General features: G+C 33.2%; 1 protein-coding gene and 1 long non-coding RNA gene across 6 annotated transcripts in view; one reads left to right on the top strand and one right to left on the bottom strand.

Moving 5' to 3' along the window:
• LOC108003176 (dipeptidase 1-like) overlaps positions 1-23021 on the bottom strand; it is a 205398-nt gene that overhangs the window by 136016 nt on the left and 46361 nt on the right. For 2 of the 4 annotated variants that reach the window (XM_028669391.2, XM_017065305.3), the window contains exon 1: positions 16202-16435. The exons of 1 other annotated variant lie outside the window; for it this stretch is intronic. The gene's annotated coding sequence lies outside the window, so the exon portion shown is untranslated. Of the gene's footprint in view, positions 1-16201; positions 16437-23021 lie in introns of those variants that run through there. One more of the 4 variants, XR_009832737.1, reaches the window with a different exon arrangement.
• LOC108003164 (uncharacterized) overlaps positions 1-23021 on the top strand; it is a 208326-nt gene that overhangs the window by 156458 nt on the left and 28847 nt on the right. The window lies entirely within an intron of this gene.

The following is a 23021-nucleotide window of genomic DNA, read 5'->3' as shown; positions in this document are numbered from 1 at the left end:
CATTCTTTCAATTAAAATTATTCCAATATGTACAAAATTACTTTTATCGATCAATAATAAATATCCTTCAATTTCAACAATAACCGCTAATAACGATACTTTATTATATTATAAATTTTCTCGTTAAATTATTAATTATAAATCATCTTTAATATAAATCATCGAGTTAATATGTTAAACAGATGAATGGACATCTTTCCAATATTTTTCGATAAATAAGAATCCACAAAAAAAAATTATAAAAATCAATCGTTCCTCTCCACCTTCCTCTAACGATCGCACACGACTTTTTCATCAGCTCTATCCTCCCACCCCCTCTTTCTCGAGCCATAGTATCGGCGAGTCGGTCGATTTTTCCACGATTTCCACGCGTTAACGAGCCACGAATCTCGAGTTTCCCCGGCAAAACTTGAAGAAATATCGCGGTGGTGGGTGTGCTTGAGCGTGAGTGGAAAAGTCTGTAGGCCATTTCCTCGGGCGTTTCGACTTTTTCTTTTTTTCTTTTTCGCCCCCCTTTTCTTTCTCCTCGCCGCGTTTGCTGCATCTTAGCTTCGCATCTCCTTCTCTTCTTCTTTCTTCTGTCGTCTATGCTCGGACTTCTCTTTCTTTGGAACTTGCTCGTATTTAATGAAATATTAATTTGGCATGGAGCTGGTAAATGATATAATAATATAAGCCTTCTTATTCTTTTATTTTCACATGTATATGTTTAAGACGAGTTTTACCAAAGCTTTCACTTCAAGCTTTCGAGCTTTATGATTTCGGTAGGGTAATACAATGGGCTGAATTTTTGACAAGAAAAGTTTCCTTGTCGAAGGTTTTGCTAGAAAGTAAGCTTCAGAATTAAAAGAACTCTAAGATATTGTTGGGATCTGGATGAAAAGAGTGCAAAACTCTGCTTTAGAAACATTTCTCAACCAATCTTTATTTCCTACATTAAACAGTTGTTTTCTTCCCTTACAGTTTTCATTATTATATTATTGATATTTTTTAATCTCGTATCATAACACTGCGTTTATCGAAATTTAATTAATCGAAGTTTAATTAAATCAATTAAATTACTCGATCTTCTGTTAATGCAATAGAAATTAATTTCATATTTTCAGGAAATTATCTCATTGTTATGTAATTATAATAATATTTCATAAATCACAGAATAAAATAAATTGAAATTAAAATATATTATGTTATTAATTTTAATTTCTTATATCTTCTCTCTCAGAAATTTTCAAATATGTGGATGATCTGTATTCCTTTTAATGAATTATTTTTAAATTCTGAAAATATATATATATATATTCGATTTCATTAACGAATAATAATTAAATAACTGACTCTTTGAAATTTTAGAATCATAGATAATTAATTTCGTCCAAATAGTAGATAATTAATTAATAAGCAGATGATTACTTCTTCGATATAATTTTTCTTTCTGCTTTATTTTCTTCTCTTATTATTAATTCGAATATTCGTTAAGTGTGGCAAATAAAATTCCAGAAATTCTTTTATGCATAGTTTTAAAACATATCTAATTTTAAACGAGAAATATCAGAAAAGCATATCTCTTGAATTTCCCTTAAAATTATTTCACAGATCCATTTAATCAAATCCAATTAATTAAACAATTAACTCTTCATTATTATCCAATATAATTCTTCGATACAAATTAAATCGTTTAAAATCACAGATGTAATTAATTCCTCGATAAAATCTATCCATTTAAAATCATTTCTTCTTTTTTCATCTCTTTGTTATTAATTCAAATATCCAATCAACAAATTACCATGATAGCTTGATAGAAATTTTTATAACGTGGAGGAATTTTTTCATGAAAAATAAATTGATTCGAAAAAAGAAAATTTAATTTCTCATTGACAGACATCAATAGAGTTTTTCTTTTTAATACAGTTGAAACGAATTATAAATTTATTTGCTAGAGAAATAAGAAGAAAGGACTCCTTTGAGAAATCATGTAACTATTATTTCAATAGGCTTGGACAACTTTAAAGTTTACAGTTCAGAAACTTGGTTGTAATTTGACCTAAATTCACCAGAGACGAACCCCTTTTGCACATAATATCCGATAATCTCGAACTCATATAATTAATAGGTTCTATGAAGCATTCACTTCGCTATTGATCGTAACTTAAATATGGTTAATTTTCCTGGATAATTAATTTGTCGTTTTAAAAATTGATTAAACTCCATTCACATGATGGATCGATCGTTGCTAAGATTCATCGCATAATGTAAAAATTACATTACAGTTTTGCAATTTTTATTTTATTCACTTCAGAATCAGAAAGTTTTAAAGGACTTAAAATCACAGAAAATTTTATAGGTTTTTTTTTCAAACGAATTTTTGTTACACAATGACTTCCCTTTGTAAGATTTTGCCACATCTTCCCTCTGATGAATTGTTTCCACTCTTTCATTAAGAATGAAATTTACATTTCATTTCACTTAGTCCATTACCAATACTTTTTTTATTACATCGTGTCGAATTAAAATGTCTTCATCATATCAAAGTTGTTTTTAAAACTTCGCTTGGAAAATGTATCAAAACTTTTCTAATTTTGCCTTTCCAAGAATTGTCAGGGGAGTGAGTTCCTTATCTTAAAGTTCCACTTCTTATAAATGTGTCTTTTTAGTATCTTTGTGGTTCTCTTTCAGGTTCTCTTTTACTCGAATTTCTCTTCTTTTTTTTTTTGTGTGTTTATCAAATTTTGCAACGAAATATAAGGAATGAAAGTCTGGATTAAATTTTTGTTGGATCGATTTGGATACAAAAATGTATTCACGTTGTGTGTTACTAATATGCGCGATCGTGAATGATAAAGGGAAGAGAGAAAAAATTAATTAAAAAAGAAACCTCATCAAGGTTAATTATTCTATACATCGTCTATTTCTAGCAAAAGGCAGACGCCCACGTGTACAAGACCAATCCATTCAACCCCTAAGTTTATAAATAATAAAACTCTATAAATAATGATTACAAATAACGAAAAAAAAATTAAAAGAAAACCAGATTAATTAAATCTACTTCCAGTCCAATAAATCTTCTTCTATTAAAAATAGAATGGTGAACAAAATTTAATAATTACGAATAAAGTTACTTCAATATTACAATTTATTGTTCAAATTAATTTATTATTTCTAATCTAAACTTACTCTTTCAATGCTCGTTTCTCTTTTGAAACAACGAATAAAAAAAAAAGAAATTAGCAAGATTAATCATCCTTTACATACAATCTGTCGATAACAAAACAAATACAAGAATCGATATACGGTCCAAAATATCCATTTCCCTCCATCTCTATACTTCTCCTAATCAACATCTCTCTTTTAACCAACTTTATTTTCTAGAATCCCATTTCTTATCATTCCACGAAATATACTTTCCCCATTGGAAACACAACCCTTAAATTCTCGCAAGAGTCACAAGAATTCTTTTTCCTCCTCTCGCGAGGTTGCCTCGCATTCTATTAACGCTCGGCATCGGGTCAAAGGGCATGGTAATCGAAGATGGAGGGAATAGGGGAGTGGAGGATCGATCCTAATCGAATCACGCCAACCAGGGGCGGATTATATCCTTCTCACGAGATTGGTCGCGGTCAAAGGACATATCGACAATCACTTAAGGCCCACTGGTCGGTTGGGGGAAGGGGGGGCCCTTATCCATCGGTCAAATCGATCCGTCGAACTCTTGGGACCGTAAGAGCGCCCCCCTCCTCTGTCCAACTTCGATTCAATCTTCTGGGCGAGCATTCGTCAAAGGAATTATCATTCTCCCTCGATCGATCGAAACTCTTTGAAAGACGAATACTTTGACGATGCCGGCCGACCACGCTGTCGATTTGGTTCACTCTGATGAAATTCCAAAATGTCTCAATGTTTCGAAATTATTGTTGGTTAATTGTTTGAACTGCTTGAAACTATTTGGAAGTTATAGAAAGATTCGTTCTTTAATCGTTTTATCTGGATTTTTAAATTGGAAGTTAAATTTTTTGATATAATTTTTCACAACGTGTATAAATGTTTCTATGGTTTATGTTGTACGTATTTGCACCACGTTGTCGATATCGAGGCGAAAATGGAAAAGTAAAGAATCGATGCCAGAATTTTAGGGCACGTGTGAACTTTTATGGGAAAACGTGTCCAAATGCACGTTGAAAGAAGACGGTGGGAGACAAATGGAAGGTTTGCTTAGAGAAAAAGAATTATTTTATATCCATTATAAAATTATTTTTTATTCATTCTTCTTAATATTTTTTTTTCAATTAGATATATTTTTGTTGATGTTTATAATTGTGTCGAGAGAATAACATATCCTGTAGCTTGAAAAGATTTAATTAAAAATTACAGTTAAAATTTATTATTTTCATTTTAAAATTGTTAATATGGCTAACTTAATCTTAACTTAATATTTAATGTTTAATATTAAATTTGTATTCCAATATCGTTCAATTTGAAAATAAATATAACTAAAGTTTGAATATGAAACTGAATATAATTCCTTTCACGAGTGTGAATATAAAATAAATATTCAATATTATAATGTCTGATAAATAATACTTTTGATCAAAATTGTTGAATAAATATATTTAAATTTTCCAATAATCATTCCAAATAATAATATTTAATAAAAACTTTTAATCTCAACTGCAACATTTTGTAATGATTAATTTCTACACATTTTCACTTTTTAAAAGTTAACAATATTAATCTACGTATTAAAATAAATCCTGTTCAAAGAGTATATATTAAAATTTATTTCTTTCATCACCACCTTTAAGCTTCGATCTTCGAAAACTTTTCACTTAATTATTAAATACTTAATACTTTCGAGTTTTATATTATAAAAAAAAAAGAAAAAGCTATTTTCCAGCCAAATTACACCCAATCTTCAATTATCATAAATTATTATAATAATCGCACGAATTAATTGTCTTCCGAATTTAATCTCTCCCACTTCTTCCTCAACAATAAAAAAAAAAATCTCCAACAATCCTCTTCCTCCACGAAATTTCAACATATCGCTCTCGAGACCGGTTATCAAACATTATTTCCATAATTTTTAATCCAACTTTCCCGTCGAGAGATAATTCGCGCGGATAAAAAATCGCCGCCTCTTCGAGGATTCTTATCAAACTTTTTTTATCAAAGGCCCTCGCCCTCAAAAAAAAAAAGAAACCTCCCTCCTCCCTCCCTCTTTCGAAAAAACTTTCCCTGAAAATTCAATTCCGTATTACCGGCCGGATTAATTATTCGAACGGACAGATTCTAAGGATGCGGAGGGGGACGTATTGCTCGTCAAAGATCGATTAAATCCACCTCCTCCCCCTCCCTCCCCCTCCCTATTCCGCTGAATATTCCCTCTTCATAAATATGCTAATGTAGGACCGAGCACGGATGCAATCCGGCCGCATTTCGTCTGGCAATCGTTTTAACCTCTCTTGTTAGTTGGAGGAAGCAATCGGGGCTTGGATACACCTGTCTCCATCTATCACGGCCACCTTTCGTTATTTAGCGTGGCCTGTCTGTAATTGAGCGTACCACGAATCTGTCTCACCGGGAATTTCGCATAAATCATATCTCGCCCCAACTTGAAGGGGATCTGCATAAATCAATATCGATTGTTGTTTTATGCGGGACGAATCTTTTCTTTCCTTTATTTTTTTTTTCTTTCTTTCTTTCTTTTTTTTTATACGGTTTCAATCGGAAGGAGAAGTCGATGATTCGATCGATGATTCTTGCTTGGTTCGAAAGAAAGATGTTGCTGGATTTTTTTTTGAAAATTCAATATACAACAAGGATTCGATTATTCTCGAGTTGTTGGGATTTTTTGAATAGTGGATCCATCCAAGAAGCGAGATTATTAATTTATTATAATATACATTTATTATTGTATTTAAAGAAAAATCTCAAAAGGGTTGAATGAATTTTTAAAACGTCAATTTAGCGGTGTAATTTAAGGATAAAAAGTTAGATCGAATTGTTGTCGTTTCATAAATAACAATATCATTAGATTTCCTCTCAAAATTCGTTCAATTGGCGTAATTTAATTCGATTTTCCTAGCACGCGATCGATCTACAAATCAAATGAAATTTCCCATTATTAAAAGCTAAATTTATCGTCAACTTTATTTCCATATATCGTAGCTATTCGCGAAAATATCTAATTCGAGAAACAATTATTCTCATCGAATGAAAAATTGGAACGTCGATTTTTGCAATTATTTTCAATATCTTTTCCCTCGAAAATTGATCAGCCCGCTTCGTCGAATTATTGCTTTTTTCGACACTGACAAAAATCGCCAGGGAGAGAAACTCGATCGAAAATTTCGCAGCCTGTGTGCGGTTGTCTGACCACAAATAACTCACTCCATTCTGCTCTCTCTCTCTCTCTCTCTCTCTCTCTCTCTCTCTCTCTCTCTCTCTCTCTCTCTCTCTCTCTCTCTCTCTCTCTCTCTCTCGCCTCTCGCCATACAAAATTCGTAACAGTCCTCCACCCGTATTTACGCTTCATCAAACCACTTAGGCCGTATTATGACGAACAACAGCCGGGAATGGATTATCGAATTCTCTGGTTATTCGAAGATTACAGCTCTCCATCACTCCGTGAAACGATTGTTGGGGGGAAACGAGAAGAAATTTTTATCTTGTTAATTTAAAATCACGTTCCTACGTAGGAAATTTTGATAAACTTCACTCATATTTCTTCAAATTATCCAACTCTCGGAAGAAGAAACAACAGAAGGATATTAAAATAGAGCGAAACTTGGAAAAATTCGATCCGACGAAATTAGAAATTAATATTATCGCTACGTATTCATTCCTTCCGAATGGTAAACGTTTTCCATATACGAGATATGGTCCATCGAGCCGAAAATATCTCCGCCATATTGTCCAGGGAACGGTGGAAGAAGGGGTTAGGCTGTCTTTGTCGGGGGCAAGTGGACCGATAAAAATCTCCACGCGATAATATCGTTTCGAGATACTTTCACGGTGGATTCACGGATGGGCAGAGAGAAAAGAATACCGGCGACAAAAATACGATCGAGCCAGGGATCTTTCCAACTAGTTTCTCCGCGCGTTTTTCATTCAGGCCGCCAAACCTTTCGATTCGATGAAAAACTCACATGGATAGATATCCGAATCTGGAACTATCCCTTGCGAAAGTGAAACCAGAGATTCCTTCCCTTCCTTTCGTTGCAACAATAACAATGGCACTGTGTCGTAAATTAATCCGAACGTGTTTTTAATAAAGAGTAGTTTGTACCTCTTCTGTAAAGAAACGAGATGAAGGGAAGAAAAAGAGAGGAACAGGGAAGATAACGAGAGATACGAGAATGCATGGAAGTAAGTGGAATAGGGGCGCGAATGGCCAGACATTCCAGTGACACCGTCACGAAACAAAAGGAGTGCATCAATTTCGCGTAAGCATGAGCTGTCCCTCGAATCACGACGTGTAATCACCGAACCGGTTTATTGTCCACCGTGATGAGAATGCAATCGTTTACTCTCTAACGAGATGAAACTGTAATTACGCGTTCTAATCACGAATGCCATGGTATCGTGCGATACCACCGGTTCCATCAACCAGAAGATTTCCACCAATAATCCATTCGCCTTCTAGACGAATCTTTCTATACGAATTGTGTTATTTTGAAATCAATGTTAGTTTTATCGATAAACATTTAAGAACGGTATATTATTTATTTTTCTATAATTTTTGAAGAGGATTTGATTTGAAAAGAAATAAATTCGAGTTGGAAGTATTCAAATCGTTATAGCACTTTCTCCTTAAAAAAAAGAAAAAAGGGAAATTTCTCAGGAAGCGGGAAAATCACTTTAAGACCAACCAAGGAAGAAATTAAGAAACTTAATATTTCCACGTAATACAATATCGAGAATTAAACTTTGATTCCTTAAAGTTTCTTTTAAAATTCCATAAAACTTTGTTGCGCATCAAACAGGGATATTGCATATTGAATTGAATGAGGAAAATAAACGGACGCTTTTAACTTTCGAGTTAAATAAGTTAATAACGAAAAGCAACAAAACTTAACGTAACAACAATACGATTATAATTGTAATTTCTTTATTCCATAATATGTCCGTGATATAATTAACGCAAACTCAACCAAACAATCAAGAAAAATCTCATCGATTATTTCATTCGTCAACAATAACCCATCCGAGTGGATCCATCCTCGTTATTCGAACGAATAATAATCACAAATAATACAAATAAAACCACGATTATCAAATTTTTGGTAAAATTCGAACTCGATTCGACGGTGGAGAAATCGGTTTGGAAAGCGATTCCTCGCCGTCGATTTAATTATCGAGAATCTATAAAAAGGTTGGGAACGATCTTGTTTGAGGAGAATGAAATTGCGGCGCTGCGTAAAAATCAGCCGAGCACCCAGATCCCCGGGTGGTATCGGCGAGGAAACGCGGCTATTTGCTTTCGAATCTGTCGGATTAATCACCCTGGATATCAGTCTTGTCGTGCTCGATTGCCGATCCGCTCTAACGTGATCGAAACGCGTTGAAATGAGTGAGTCATTTGCGAGAATATTTGATCGAACGTTTTTATTTATTTGTCTATTTCTCTTGGAGATAGAACAACCTTTCTTATTTTCTCGTGTGTTTAGATTGGTGAATTCGAGATTTGTACTGCGTTGATGTTTATATAGATTTTAGGTTGGTCATTACGATTAAAATATATCGTTTATATACGAATTTCACTGGGAAATTTATTCGTTGAATTGAAAATAAGAAGAAACATTCTATAAATATTTGTAAAAAAAAATACCATATATATATCGATAGATAAGATTGTGGAAATATTTGCAAATTTTTGTGCAATTCTAAATAATAATCTTCTTTGAAATTTCATTTAACCACAGACGATAAGTCGTCGAATTCACTCGAGAATACTCTACCTGCGTTTTCCACACGAACTTACTTCTCGCTCTTGTTTGGGCAAACAATTTTCCAAATATCCTCATAAATACTCATCAGAATTTGCAATCGTCACTGCTCATTATCACGGGGTACAACATCACGCGCAACATCACCCACTTATTTTCCTTTTCCAACGAAAACATGGCGAAGAGGGAACGAAAATAACATAACATCGTCACTCGTCGTTCATTTATATTTATTCTTCTTTTTCTTCTTCTTCTTCGTCGAATCCCTCTCGATTCATCTCACTGGCGATATCACTGCACACGTACTTCATCGGTGGAAATATCACTGCCGGTCGTTAATCGAAGTCTTTAACACGAGTTCAATTTCAATTAGTGGTTGATATCGGTCACGATCGTTTGAAAGATCAGAGATACCCGCGTTCAAACGTCGGCCACAGTGTTCAGAAACAGAAATTATTCCAGCTGTTTCGTCAAACACTTCCGCACGATTAACAGGCACCTGTGATTGGGACAACGTGAATTGGCTGATATTGGACTTTGTAATTCCTCTACCTCTGCCAGACAATTTACAAACGATTGCTTTTTGTTGCTTTGTGGACGATACACGTGCATACTTGTTCGTTCAAAAGAGAACTCGTACGAAATGTAATTTTGAAGATTGCATTTTTTCTTTTTATATGTGATTTTGTGGAAAATCCTATGCATCGTAAGAAAATGATGTACCCTGTCTATATAAATATTAAATTTATGAAAGTTATTGGAGATGAAAGTGTTACATTTTGTCACAAATGTGATAGTATATTTCATAAAATAATTATGTTTATTGTTTGCACAGTTGGATAGTTGCAACTGTGAAGATTGAGAAGCTTGAAATTTTGTTTGAGATAAGAATAATCTTTAAAAAGTAAAGTGCATACTATTTATTTTTGATTAATTAAAAAGCAAATTTAAAATATTATTCTGATTGAAACTATTATTTTTAAATATTCTGTAATTATGGATAATATGTGTATCTTTATATTACTTTGAACATTCCAAAACTGAATATTTCAAAAGCAACTAACTAACAATATTTAAATCTCCCCAATTAAAAACCCATTTTAATTCAATATTTCACAATCTGAACATGCCATTTTCTCAAAATACCTTTAAATACTTATCTAAACTATTCATCTTATGTATTTCATTACACAATCTTTCTTCACATATTTATGAATACCAAAAAATAATAGAAAAAAGAAACGTAAAATTCCCCCTTTGAAAAATATACAATGTCTTAAATATATCTTCCTCAACAATCACTTTTCCCAAATATCCTCTAGAGAGGATATTCCACAGAACCAACATCCCTCCAATCGTCCTTCCTGTTGCAAAATTCAGAGAAACCTTCGAAACTTCGATGTCCCTCCTCTTTTCTTGAATAATAAAAAAAAAGAAAAAAAGAAGGAAAAGAGAATGGCGGATGAAAAAAAAAAGAAATCGCACAGGAAACGTCTGGAAAAGATAACAAGAGGTCGCTATTTATCGAGACATCGGTAGCGACTGGGTGGCACGTACGTTTTATTTACGACGCGATTGAACCGTTGCCAATCAATCCATCGACTTCACGTGTTTCCTGCGAGGGCGGGACGAAAGCCGCGTCGGCTGATCGATATCGAGCGGATATCAGGACGATATCGAGACGATCGTCGCGTGGAAATCTCCACCGTGGGAATGGAAAAAAAGTCCAGAGAACGTCTTCCAGCGGAAGAATTACGATCGACTGGCGGGTATTGGATATGTGTGCGCTCTCGATGGAGACAGTTTCATCCTTTCGAAGACAGATGTTTCTTTTAAGGAACGCGATAATTCAATAATTATTGTACTTAATGCGGTGGATGGATCTGATTCGTAAAATTAATATATTAATAAGTAATTCAATTTTATGTGTGGAATATATTGTTCTGTATTAGCTTTTATTTATAAGAAGAAACTTGGAAACATTTTGCAATTTGTTATAGTGTAATGAATGGAAGAAGTAATTGAAGGGCACGCAATAAATTGAGAAGAGATAAATAAATAACGTGTCTTTTGAAATATTATTCCAGCCTGAAGATTGTTATTAATTTCTAAAAATTGTATCAATATTATTCGTTCAGATTCATTTCTGTGAAATTTAAATTGACTAATTTGAAGACGATCAATTGTTAATGATGTCATCAATCTCTAAGATTTTTCTCACTGATGACGCATAATTTTTTCCAATTTTATTATATATTTTATATCGCAAAAAGAAATAAAAATTCTGAATAAAAATCAGATCAAAATCAGAGTTGAAAGACAAGTCATGACAAAGTAGTAACGTCATGTGTCATCGTGAACAAATCGAGTAACTAACTGTACTCGTCCAACATTCACACTTAATTTACGAATTCTAACGCGAGATCTCGAAAAAAGGAGGAGAAAAAAAAAGAAAAACGAAACTTGAAGCAACTGGTTGCGAAAACGAGGAGAACAGGGTCTCCTTGGAATATTCGGTGCGGAGAAAGAGTTCCTCAGAGGTGGCGTTACGCCGAATTCTTTTCGAGGCTGGTGGAGAAGGGGTGGTGGAGGATGATCTCGTATTTGCGAAGTTTTCGAGGGTGAGATAGGAACTATGAGTGGGTGTTGCGTTGCTTTCAGCGATTTAAGCGAGTAAGGATCTTTCCGTTATTCGTATATTGTGTGTTATTGATGTTGGCAATCTTTTAAATACTTTAAACAAAAAATAGTAAGTATTAATATTAACAAGTAAAGAATATAAATGTTAAAATGCGACTAAATATTGGATCAAATGTGCGTTAGAAGAATCATCTTCGGAATAAAATTTCTTTGGCGAGAGATTTCTAGTTCTGTGCTTCATCGGGACATTTGTATTAGAAGAAGTCTTGTTATTTAGAAAAAGAAGTAGTCGTGTGTTTCTCCATTGCTAAGAAGTCAAGTGAAATTTTAATTGGACAGTTGAGAAATAAACAGAAACTTGAGAAAAGGAATTCATGTTCTTTGAGTTATTTTTCTATTTTGAATCATGTTTGTTCATATTTTTTCAAGAAATAATCATTATTTCTTGTTATAATAGTGTAACAGTGATATAATTAGTGTGAATAATACACTGTGAGCACAGAAAACTTTAATTGTAAAAAACCTAATGTTTAGAGTGGTCAAGATTATATTGACAGAAAAAAATGGTTTGAATATTTTGTTACCTCGCAATTTGAAAACAATACAACGTGATTGCTTTAGGGAAAATTCATTCGAAAAGTTTTATTTTATCGTCTATTATTTATTTTACCGAAAGAAATAATAAACTGAAACATTTTTTTAACGAAACAATAAACAAAAACGAAAACAATTGTCAAACGTTTATCATTATTATTAAAATAATTGGAAACAAGACTCACAAAGGGATATTTATTATACAATAATTAATAGTCTATTTCTTTCTATTACATACACATGTATAAACAATTGTTGATAAAATTCTGCTATAAAAACTACGTTATTATGATATATTACTATATTTTATTATATTTTATACTATAATTCATATTATTGTATTATTATTGCAATAACGAATTATTACATCAATTATACATAAAATATACATTCGATGACACGTTTGATGTATCACGAACAAATATCTGCAGACGTGTTCAAACGAAAAAAAAGAAGGACCAGGTTAAATTTCTTTGTATAAAGACACGTAAAGACTTCAGCCTACTCATCGATGGACAGAAAATGCACACGATACGAATACTTGAAAATGTATGAACAAATACAAAAGGAATACTTGAAAACTTCTTTCGCCGATCCATAACCTTTAGACATCAATCGAAATGGAAATAAGAAATATCGAATGTTTCAATCTCTTGAAAGGATTTTGCTTTTTTAAAAGAATGAAGAAATGAAAAAGTTTCAATCAATCATTTTAATTAAAACTTCAAATTAACTATTAAAATATTCCGAAAATTTTTCACTTCTATCCATAAGTAATATATCTATTATTTTTCTGACAAAATAACAATAATAGAAAATTTTATATTATTTAAAAAAAAATAAAATAAAATCTAATTTGCATATTTGCACATGTATATTTGCATTTTATCAATATAATATTAAAAAAAAATTGAATCATTTTCAGAATACACTGTAAAGTAAATTTCATCCAAAAATTTATAATAATTAGATATTTTTCCTTAGAAAGTTTATAAAAAAAATATAACATCCAATTAAAACTGGACATCACACTGGAGAATATCTAAATAATCTTTTAATCTTTCTCTTGATCCTTAAACATCACGAATATTCCCCTCGCGCTTCCTTAAAAAGAAAAAAAAAAAAGAAATCAATTCTCAATTCCTTAAAAACTAATAAACTTATTTACACTGCGACCATCCGACGAAATAAACTCTCTAAAAATTTTACATCCCTCCACCGTGCAATTTTCTCGCCCTCCTCCACTCGATCGTCAACAAAAAAACACAACCCGCGAATGTTTGAAAGTGTTGAGGTCGGCCTTATAAAACTGACGAAGAACGATCAGAAGTGTGCCTTCTTGATCCTTCGAGATCAACAGAGAGAAACGAGGCGAGAAGAGAAAGAGGGAGAGACGGCAAGAAGGCAGACAGAGGCGAGAAGTTCTCAATTTTGAAAATTACGTTCCTTCGCTTATCTCGCAGCCAGCCAAGGATCTCGCATCTCGTCGTCTCGACCCGGCGTGGAGAACGCGGGCGTGAACCTGTTAAGTAGGAAGTAAACGAGCCGTCATCACGGATGGAAAATTGTTTGTCGAGGGAAGGGGCGATTCAGGTGGACGAGGTATCGGGAAGCCGCGGGTTGAAAATCGTGGACGAGAGGGAAAGTGAGCCTGGTTTATTTACCTATACGGCCGACGTTGCGGTGAAACGTGTTTCCACCGCGCTCGATAATTTTATATACACGCGTGAAGGGAGGAGAGGGGAGGGGAGGGAAAGGATGTGAAATTTTTACAGCATCCGAAGAACGTGAGGGTATATCGGAGGAATCGGTGGTGTTTTTGTACGGAATTTCGATATTTTTGGTAGGGGAAGACGAGTTGATGCTTGAGAGATTTTGGTGACAGAGTTTTGGAAAGAGATAACGAATAGAGTAAACGAATTTTAGGAGATAGGTAAAATTAAGGTAGAAAGTAATAACAGAGATTGAAAATATTATTGGACATTGTGGAGATACAGATGAACGATAACAAGCTTTACAAGTTGAAAAATATTGAAAAAACATTTTTAGTAGATTCGAAGTTGGAAATCATTCAGAAATTACGATTCACGGAGAATATAAACAAATTCCAAATATAGATTTCGACAAGTAAAATTATCCAAAAAACGATATTTGAGTTTGCAACTTGAAAATTGATTATTCCTTCGTTGAATACTCTCAATATACAGTAGTTAAAGTAAATCTTATATCCTCCTTCGAGTCATCTTCGAGCACATTAAAAAATCGAATTTCTTTTGATTATGAAGACACGAGAAAATATTTAGTTATTAAAAATACAACGTCAAGAAGAATATGAAATATTCTTCTTGAAAATTGAGCTTGAGAAAAAGAATACTATGCATCGTTCATAAATGCAAGAAACGAGATCCTATCACTTATCTTCGTCGTCGTACGATTCCAGGTCAATCGTCGATTCTTTATACAGATCCTTCGTGTTTTAAGGACACGAAAATAAAATAGTCGCATAAAACGCGAAACGAACGAACAGCAAATAAAAAACAAAAAAAAATCCCTTTCCTTCTTTAAAGTACGATTTAAAACTCTTGTAAAACTATCAGACAGCTTAACGAAAACAAGGATCGAAGATTTGAAGTACTCTGCGAAGTTTAATCCTCCCAAATCCTGACAAACAAACTTTCTATAAAACGAGTTATACTCCCAACTTCGGAGAGTAAAACTGATGCCACTTAAACTGTAAAACTATAAAATATTTAATCACGAAAAAAAAGACATAACACGCGTGTATCGCTCCAAGATTTTTCAAAATAAAGAAATTTTTACGCGTCTTTTCATCTTTCATCTTTTCTTATGTAAAAATAAAAGTGATGAGATAACATTGGATAGTTAGATCATGAAACAGAAGATTTTTTTTGAATTCTATCTATCTATATTACTCTAAAATTTTCAAAAAGGGAAATTTATTAATGTAATGAATTTCCATTGAATGAAATAGTACAAAGTCTATATCGACAAAACCGAGAAATAAAATCTTGCAAACTTTATATTATTAATGATCGTTTTAATCTCTATAAAATAAATATATAATTAATAGAAACTGATAATACGATCATGAATACAAATGCTCCTATTCTATTTCAATTTTTCAGAATGATCAAGTTTTACACTAATGTCACTAATCATAATTCATTTGTACCATGCAACCAGCATAGTAGAATTGATAACATAAGTACATCTTCAATATACTTAAATATATTAAATCAGGAAATTTATAGAAGAAACTGACACTGACAGAATTTACATTACAAAAATATTATCTTCAAAATTTCTCATTATCACTTGTAATAAAACTAACAAGTTTTGCTTTTCAAGAATACTCAACAAAATTTTTATATCACTATGAATTAAAAAAATAAAATTAGTGTCTAAATTCCTTGATAGAAAATTTTTCATATAAATTATAAAATGAAGAGTGGAATCATGGCTAAACGATATAACTACTACAAAAGAAACTACGAAAAAGGAGTCTAAAACGCGGACTTTTGCACATATATGTCCACGAATTCCAAGGAGAGCGAAGGATTGACCATCCCTTAAAATCCCACACTCGATAACTTTCGAAAACACTTATCTCAGTTTCCCCACAGCCACGCGTTTCCACGACTTTATGATCTAAAATCCCGCAATCTTCTTCCCCCGACCTTTTCATCCCACCCTAGATCCACGAAGAAATATATTCACCGCCGCAAAATCTTAATCAACCTCCGAAAATCCCCGTTGCGATGCGTAATCCATCCGACACTTCAACACTACAACTCCTATTTAAAATCACCGTGTGTATCCGTGTGTAAGCTTTATCGTTCCGGGAAGGAGCGACAAAGATAGGGAAGAAAGACAGAAAGAGAAAGAAAGAAAGAGAGAGAGAAAGAGAAAGAGAGAAATCTGCGTCGATCGGACACCTGGCGCGGCCAGGTATTCACGCGTGGCGATTTCATCACTGGAGCGAAAACAAGCAGCAAAAGAATTACATTCTACTGGATGTCGTTGGATCACGGTTGGCATCCAGTTAACTCGGTCGCGCGCACTTGCCAGCCTCCTCCGTTGATCACTTATAGACTTATTCACCAGAACCGGGTTAGAACCGAGCCACGAGCAAAACCGGGCATATATCACCGAGTATATCACCGATCAGACGAACGAGAAGCGGACAAGGAATGGAGCCGTGCGCACTCGGCGACCGCCGCGGCAAGACTGGGGTCTGCTACCCGGCCGGGGCAGCTGCCATGGCAACCCGACCACCCCCGAAACCCACGATCGGCTCTTCTCGCTCTTTCCTCGGCCTTCCGCAATCGTCGCGTCCCTTTCCAACCCGCTGCACCTTTCGCTGCACACACTCGCTCCTCCGTCCTCCTCTGTCCGCCGAGCTTTCACGCCTGCTTCTTTGTCTGTTGTACGTTGTTGTCCCGCTCGCACCTGCGACTTCTCTCACTCTCTCTATTTCTCTCTCTATCTATCTATCTCTCTTCTTTTCTCCTCCCCTCGCACGATGTTTCTCTCTGGAGCAGAGAGCAGAGCTGGCCTCGCGCAAGCTCCGATCGCTGCCGGAGGAAAAGTCGCAGAAGCTCGTGGCCTCCAGGAGAATCTCTGTCTTCAAGGATGATATTCTGTGTCTTTCTCTATATAGAGTGGAGCGCGCGAGCGCGCGTGCATGCTTTACCGCGCGATTCTTATGATTCTTATGACGACACGTTAGAGTTTTCTGACGATTTTATATATATTTTGTTGTATTGTAACGTAATGATTCAGATTTTAAAATATGGGATATCGTATCGTAAAAATTGGTATTTATTTTTTTTTAGAAATGTGCATATCGAAGGACAATATATTGGATTATTCGTAGACAGTTTTTCGTTCCTCTGTAAAAATTACGAGTCTCCTCTTCTTTTTAATTCTTCATAAATAATTTCGTTCATTGTTCTGCATCGAATATTCTTTAATTGCTTGATAGCGTCGAATATTAAGGAATAAGAGTGTGCAACGCCAAAACTCGATTAAACGTTTAAAACTTACTTTCTCGGAGAGAAACTTTTGCTTGCGAGAAGAACTTAACTTGAAACAACTGTTGCTAATAAAGAATTTGCCAGAGGTTCCCTAGTTACTTGTATATCCCACTATAACGTGTTAAGTATAAGATAAGCTAAAGTATAAAATTGATTTGTCATTGAATATTTGAATATTTTCGCTTATAACCTTGTTCCATCGATTTTTGATCGATTTAAAAATTTTGATTAGATTTGCTGTTATTAATTATCAATTTAATATTGAATATTCATAAGAAAAAATAGAATAACGATTCTATATAAATTGTTTCTATTAGTAAAATAAATAAAGTTAAAATCTATTTTCATAATTTATAAAAATAAGTATTTTTTTAATCTTCATAGTCGTTCTACACGAAGAGAACAATAAGAATTCGAAAATGGAAAATATGGACAGATAAAAAGCTTTTTATTTATTCATATTTTCCATTTTTAATGGAAACTATCTATAAATCAATATACGCAAGATTTGAATCGCAGTTCTTTTCACGTTCCATCAACTTTCTTCGATGGGGAATATTCCCTAAAGCAGGACACAAATCTGGCTTTACCTTTTTTTAAATCCAGAAAAATATGTTTGATTGACGCACATTTCTAAAGAATGTTCCGTACATATACGAATATCCGACATTCAATTTATACGTTCCAAAAAGATTTTAAAATGAATAAAAATTCTACTCGTTTTATCACCCTTTCTACGCGTATAAAAATTATCCGTGTATCCGTATACAGAAAATAATGTGCATATTTAATATTACATCCGTGTAATATAATTTAATTTTCATCATATATTATGAAATTTATAATTATATTTTATAAATTAAAATTTTAATTAATACCGAATCACAAAATTTTTTGATATACAACTTTTAATTCAATATCTGCCACTGTTAAATTCGATGGATCAATTTTTCGAAATCCATTTTATACTCCAATCAGAGATTGAATTCCTATGTATTTTAAGGTTTCGATGTTGTACCAGTATTTGTTATTGTTATTATACATTTGATAAAATTTTTTTTTAATCCAATATCACATACATATATTGATATTTTTATATTTATATATGTCGTTATTTGATATCTATACTTATATGAATAAATCTTATCGATATGATTCAATCAGAAAAATGTAAAGAAAAAAATAATAAATTCATTTTTGTATCGAATGAAAAGAAACGTTTCAAAAATAATAGAAAAATTATATTATTAATTACTAATTATTGTTATTTTTTCAATAAAATTTCATAATTTTTTAAATCAATACTACTTAATTTAATTTATTAATTGATTGACAAATATTCTTCACTTATTATTCAGATAAAATTTATTACCTTCTTATCACAAGAATTTTGAATCCAATTGCTTGCTACATCCACCATCAATTTACATTCCAAACGAAAGAATTTTATTTTCTTCGAACATTCTTCCACACTTCCATTTCAAACAGAAAATGTGCAACTTTGAAACGTCTCGTATTGAAATAATATTTTTGCTCAAAAGTGAAGAACATATAATTTCTTGCAACAATATTCGAATGTCACTTTTCCAAATTTGATCTTGCTAGAAATATATAACAATGAATATATTAACATCTTTTACGTATCAAGCAAAGATCAAGCTTCTAAGAAAAAATTAGAGGAGAGAGAGAAAGAGAGAGAGAGAGAGAAGAAAAAGAATCAGAGACGATCATAAATCCAACGATTATTCGTCGTCCGTCTTAGAAAAGGGAATAAAACGAGCATCGCCTTTGTCATTCTTTGGAATGCACTCGAAACTATCGTTTTATCCCAGATGAATGCTAGGGTTGAAAAAAGACGCAAGCTTCTGATGGATTCTCTCGCTCCACTGTCTTCCTCCTAAGGCGACCGGTATAGATTACAAAGGAACAGCTTGTAGGAATGTCGAGCTGGTTCCTCACCGGGTGAGAAATACCAACTCTTGAATTTCTTCTTCCTGTATCCGTGCATCGGTTTCCCGTGGAATAAACGACTTCATTTTCACGCGCTTCACAAGAGAGTATTGTTCATCCATTTTGCAACAATTGTCGTTAACAACATTTTTATTTTTCCATACGCCAATTAAACGTATGTATGTACATACATTTTATAAAATCGATTTTATCCTCTGTTACCTTTCGTCCTAGTCGAGTTTCAGATTTCAAAAAAGCGTTGAAGTTATATTTCATGACGAAATCATGAATTTGTACCAATTTCTTTCTCGTTTAAATAGAATAATCTCCGATGATAATTTCGTTGAACGAGTATAAATATCGATAAAATTCTACTTTATCATTAAACGTATGTTATTCTACATGTAAAACAATTTGTGTTACATTCATAATAATGATAATATTAATATTACATTACGTAACACGTTTCAATATCAATATTACAACTGTAATACAATATTCCCCGATAATGTTATTTCAAGTGATGTGCAAGTGATAATAAGTCCCTCCCATACGATTTTCGACAGAACAATAACAACGTAACTTCGTCATAAAGAAAGTCAAACATTTCAAAGGGGCGATGCATGTACAGCGGCTAAAAAGGAAAAAGGAACATATGAAGTAAAACTATGCGAATATTTAACGTGCAAGACAAAGAGGAATAAAAACAAGAAGGAGGGAAGAAATAGCGGAGGAGAGGAAATTCTAAAATTCTGGAGAAAGAAACTTAAGAGAAGCAAGATGGACAAGAGTAAGAAAAATAGAGTTCCTGTTGAAGAAGAGAAGAGGTTAAAGCAGATTTATCGTTAATAATTATCTTATAAGAACGAAGGATATGGTTTAAGTTAATTGCGGTCTGGACAACTATTTTGCACGATAAATTCGAGAAATGGATTCTCTAATTTTTGATCTGCATTCATTTCATGATATTCATTTTATGAATATTTCTTAGAAATATATATATATTTATTTAGTAATAAATTACCTCATTTTTATATTTACAAGTATCAAAAAAGTAATTTTAATTGAAAGAACTAGCTTCTCCAATATTATTGTTTCATATCCAAACTGAACCAAATACAAAATGTCTTCTTAGATTTATCTTCTTTAATATAACCAATAACAACAGAAGATGATTTTAAAAATTCAAGCGGAAACATTTCGTTCGTACATATTCCCAATCCAAATACACTTAAAACAGCAATAGGGCCGGTAATGCATTCTTCTCTCTTGAAACGAGAGAATTCCTTTCGAATCATCGAACAAAATAACTCTCGACTACCCTAACTACACCCTCCCCTCCTCTCCCCCCATTGACATCCACCCTCTGCAGAAACATTTTCCAGAAATGTTACCGGAAAACGAAACCGAACTTTCCGCCCGAACCATTCATTCGACGGTACAAAAATTAGCATCCCGTGTTTCCACGTGGAACACGTTCGCGCCAGTAACCCAGTTTCATCCCGAAATCCTGGCTGGTTGTACTAAACGAAAGCAACCAGAGAAGGGAGAAACAGGGAGAGAGAGAGAGAGTTTTTAAAAACCATCAACCCAACGACAAACCACGAAGACGAATCGGCTGGTGGCCAACGTTAATTACCCTTTAATTATCCTTGGTCGAGCATGGTCATTAAGTTATACAGAAATAGAGGATAAGGTGGGTGGGTCGGTCTCTCGGTTTTTCTCTCCTCTTTCCTCTCTCTTTCTCTCTCTCTCTGCGGACACGTCCCTCCGCATTTTCTTGGCTCGAGGAAACCTGGGGGTTGACAGCGTTCGGGGGGAAAGGGATGGGGGATTTTAAACGGTTCTTAATTTAATTTTAAGTAGATTCGGATCCCTTTCCAGCGGTGGTAATGGCGCCTACCGGGATTTAATCGTGCCGCCTCAAGGAAATAATTGTGGAAACTGAAGTTTTGCCCTTGCTCGAAATCGATCTTGTTCCGATTGGAGTACAGGGGTGTGCGAATTGTTGCGGTATTGGTGGTGAAGAGTAGGAGAAAATGTCAAGTTGAATCGAAGGTAAATTTATATACTCGTTACACATTCGATCGGGAGTGTGTTAGGGATTAAAGGGGAAAGTGTCAAGCTGAACATTTAGTTTTATTCTTTTTTAATGTAAAATTATACAGGATTTTTCGAATATAAATTTAATATTCATTGAAACGGGGACGTGTAAATTATTACCAACGTCGATGAAAAGAAGAAAAGAATGTTTTTGAATTTGATATTTTTAAATATAAAATTGAAATATGGTGAAGCCAGAGTTTTCTTGCCGAATATAACGTTTTGGGTATATTTTTTGAATGTTAAAATTTAAATATTTTTCAATGTTTGAAACACAGGGATGTGTAAATTATTATCGTTCTTATTATAAAGAGAAATAGAATAATGGCAAGCCTGAATGTAACGCTTCAAATTGTTCTTGAAACGTGAATTTAATTAACTTTTAAAAATTAATTCGAAGATGATGATCGCGTTATATTAATCAAAGGTAGACGAGCTTACGTTAAAAGATAATGCAATTAGAACGCAGTAATGTCGTTGATAGATATTAATGACGCGGTTGAATTAATTACACGCGTTTCTGCGTAACTTTATCCGAGTTCGAATTATCGACGACCCATTCTAAACGATATCGTACTCGATATTTCTTTCTAGCTATTTCTTTCGACATTTACCAACTTCTTCGGATAAGTATATCGGAAATTAATTTCGATTTTAAATTGGATTAAATCGATATTCTTTATTATTACAGTCTATTTCAAAGAGGAAGCTATATGAAATGTAAAAGTAATCGTAACATCGATCGAATCGTTTATGGAATTTTGATTGTACAATGTGTCTTCTCTCTTAAATTCCTATTTATGGTTATTTAAGAATAAGTATCCTTTGAAATTAAAAAATACTAGAATAATTTTTACAATATATCTAGATATACACGTATGATTATCCTTTCATCTGAATAAAAACTATATATTAACTTTATCAAAATTTACTTTACTATTATCTTCGATAATTGGAGAATAAACAATTTGATTTTGTCGAGCAATTTTAGCGTTAAAGTTTTAGATAATATTTGAAACGTGATACGTTCGATGGAATTTCCTTAACATCCTCGACACGGTAGATCAAATTCTAATATATATTTGAGGTTAAGATCCATCGAATTTTTCCACGTTGAATAATTGAAGAGGTCGGCATGTTATCCCATTCCGTTTTAATTATTTTCACGCCTAATTTGTAAGAGAATTGACGCTTGTCTCTCGATATTTCCTGCTGAAGAAACGAGTGTATAATTAGGGATCAGGTGGTGAAAAACTGGAACACGGGGCGAGTGCAATATCAGACAGGGTGACAGGGTTATTAAAAAATTCCAAATTTTCATATAAATTCCACTTTGACGATCGCAATATTTTGTTCCGACGCGCGAACACGTAAAGGCAAACTATATCGTTTGTACAACAAAAGTGATTCAATTTTAAACGAATATAAAATATATATATATATATACATGTACATTTGATTGGTAAATTTAAAAGAGATGAATTATTTTAAATTTTTTAAAATTTAATTTTTAGCACTTTTCCTAAACTTTATAATGAATAAAATGAAGCTATCAAATATGTCAAAATAATGAATCTTAGATATTCTGTTTTTACTGAAAAAGTAGATATTTTTGAAAATCTGAATATTGCATTTCATTAAAATATAAATACAATTATGTATACTTATTATGGATAAAAAAATGGATAAAAGAAAGATTGATCGAAAATTTCAAAATGATTGCATTATCCGTGGT

Source organism: Apis cerana, linkage group LG14 (genome assembly GCF_029169275.1).
Source record: "Apis cerana isolate GH-2021 linkage group LG14, AcerK_1.0, whole genome shotgun sequence".
Taxonomy (NCBI): domain Eukaryota; kingdom Metazoa; phylum Arthropoda; class Insecta; order Hymenoptera; family Apidae; genus Apis; species Apis cerana.
Note: the sequence above shows the minus strand (reverse complement) of the source record. Positions and strands in the feature narration are given on the sequence as shown.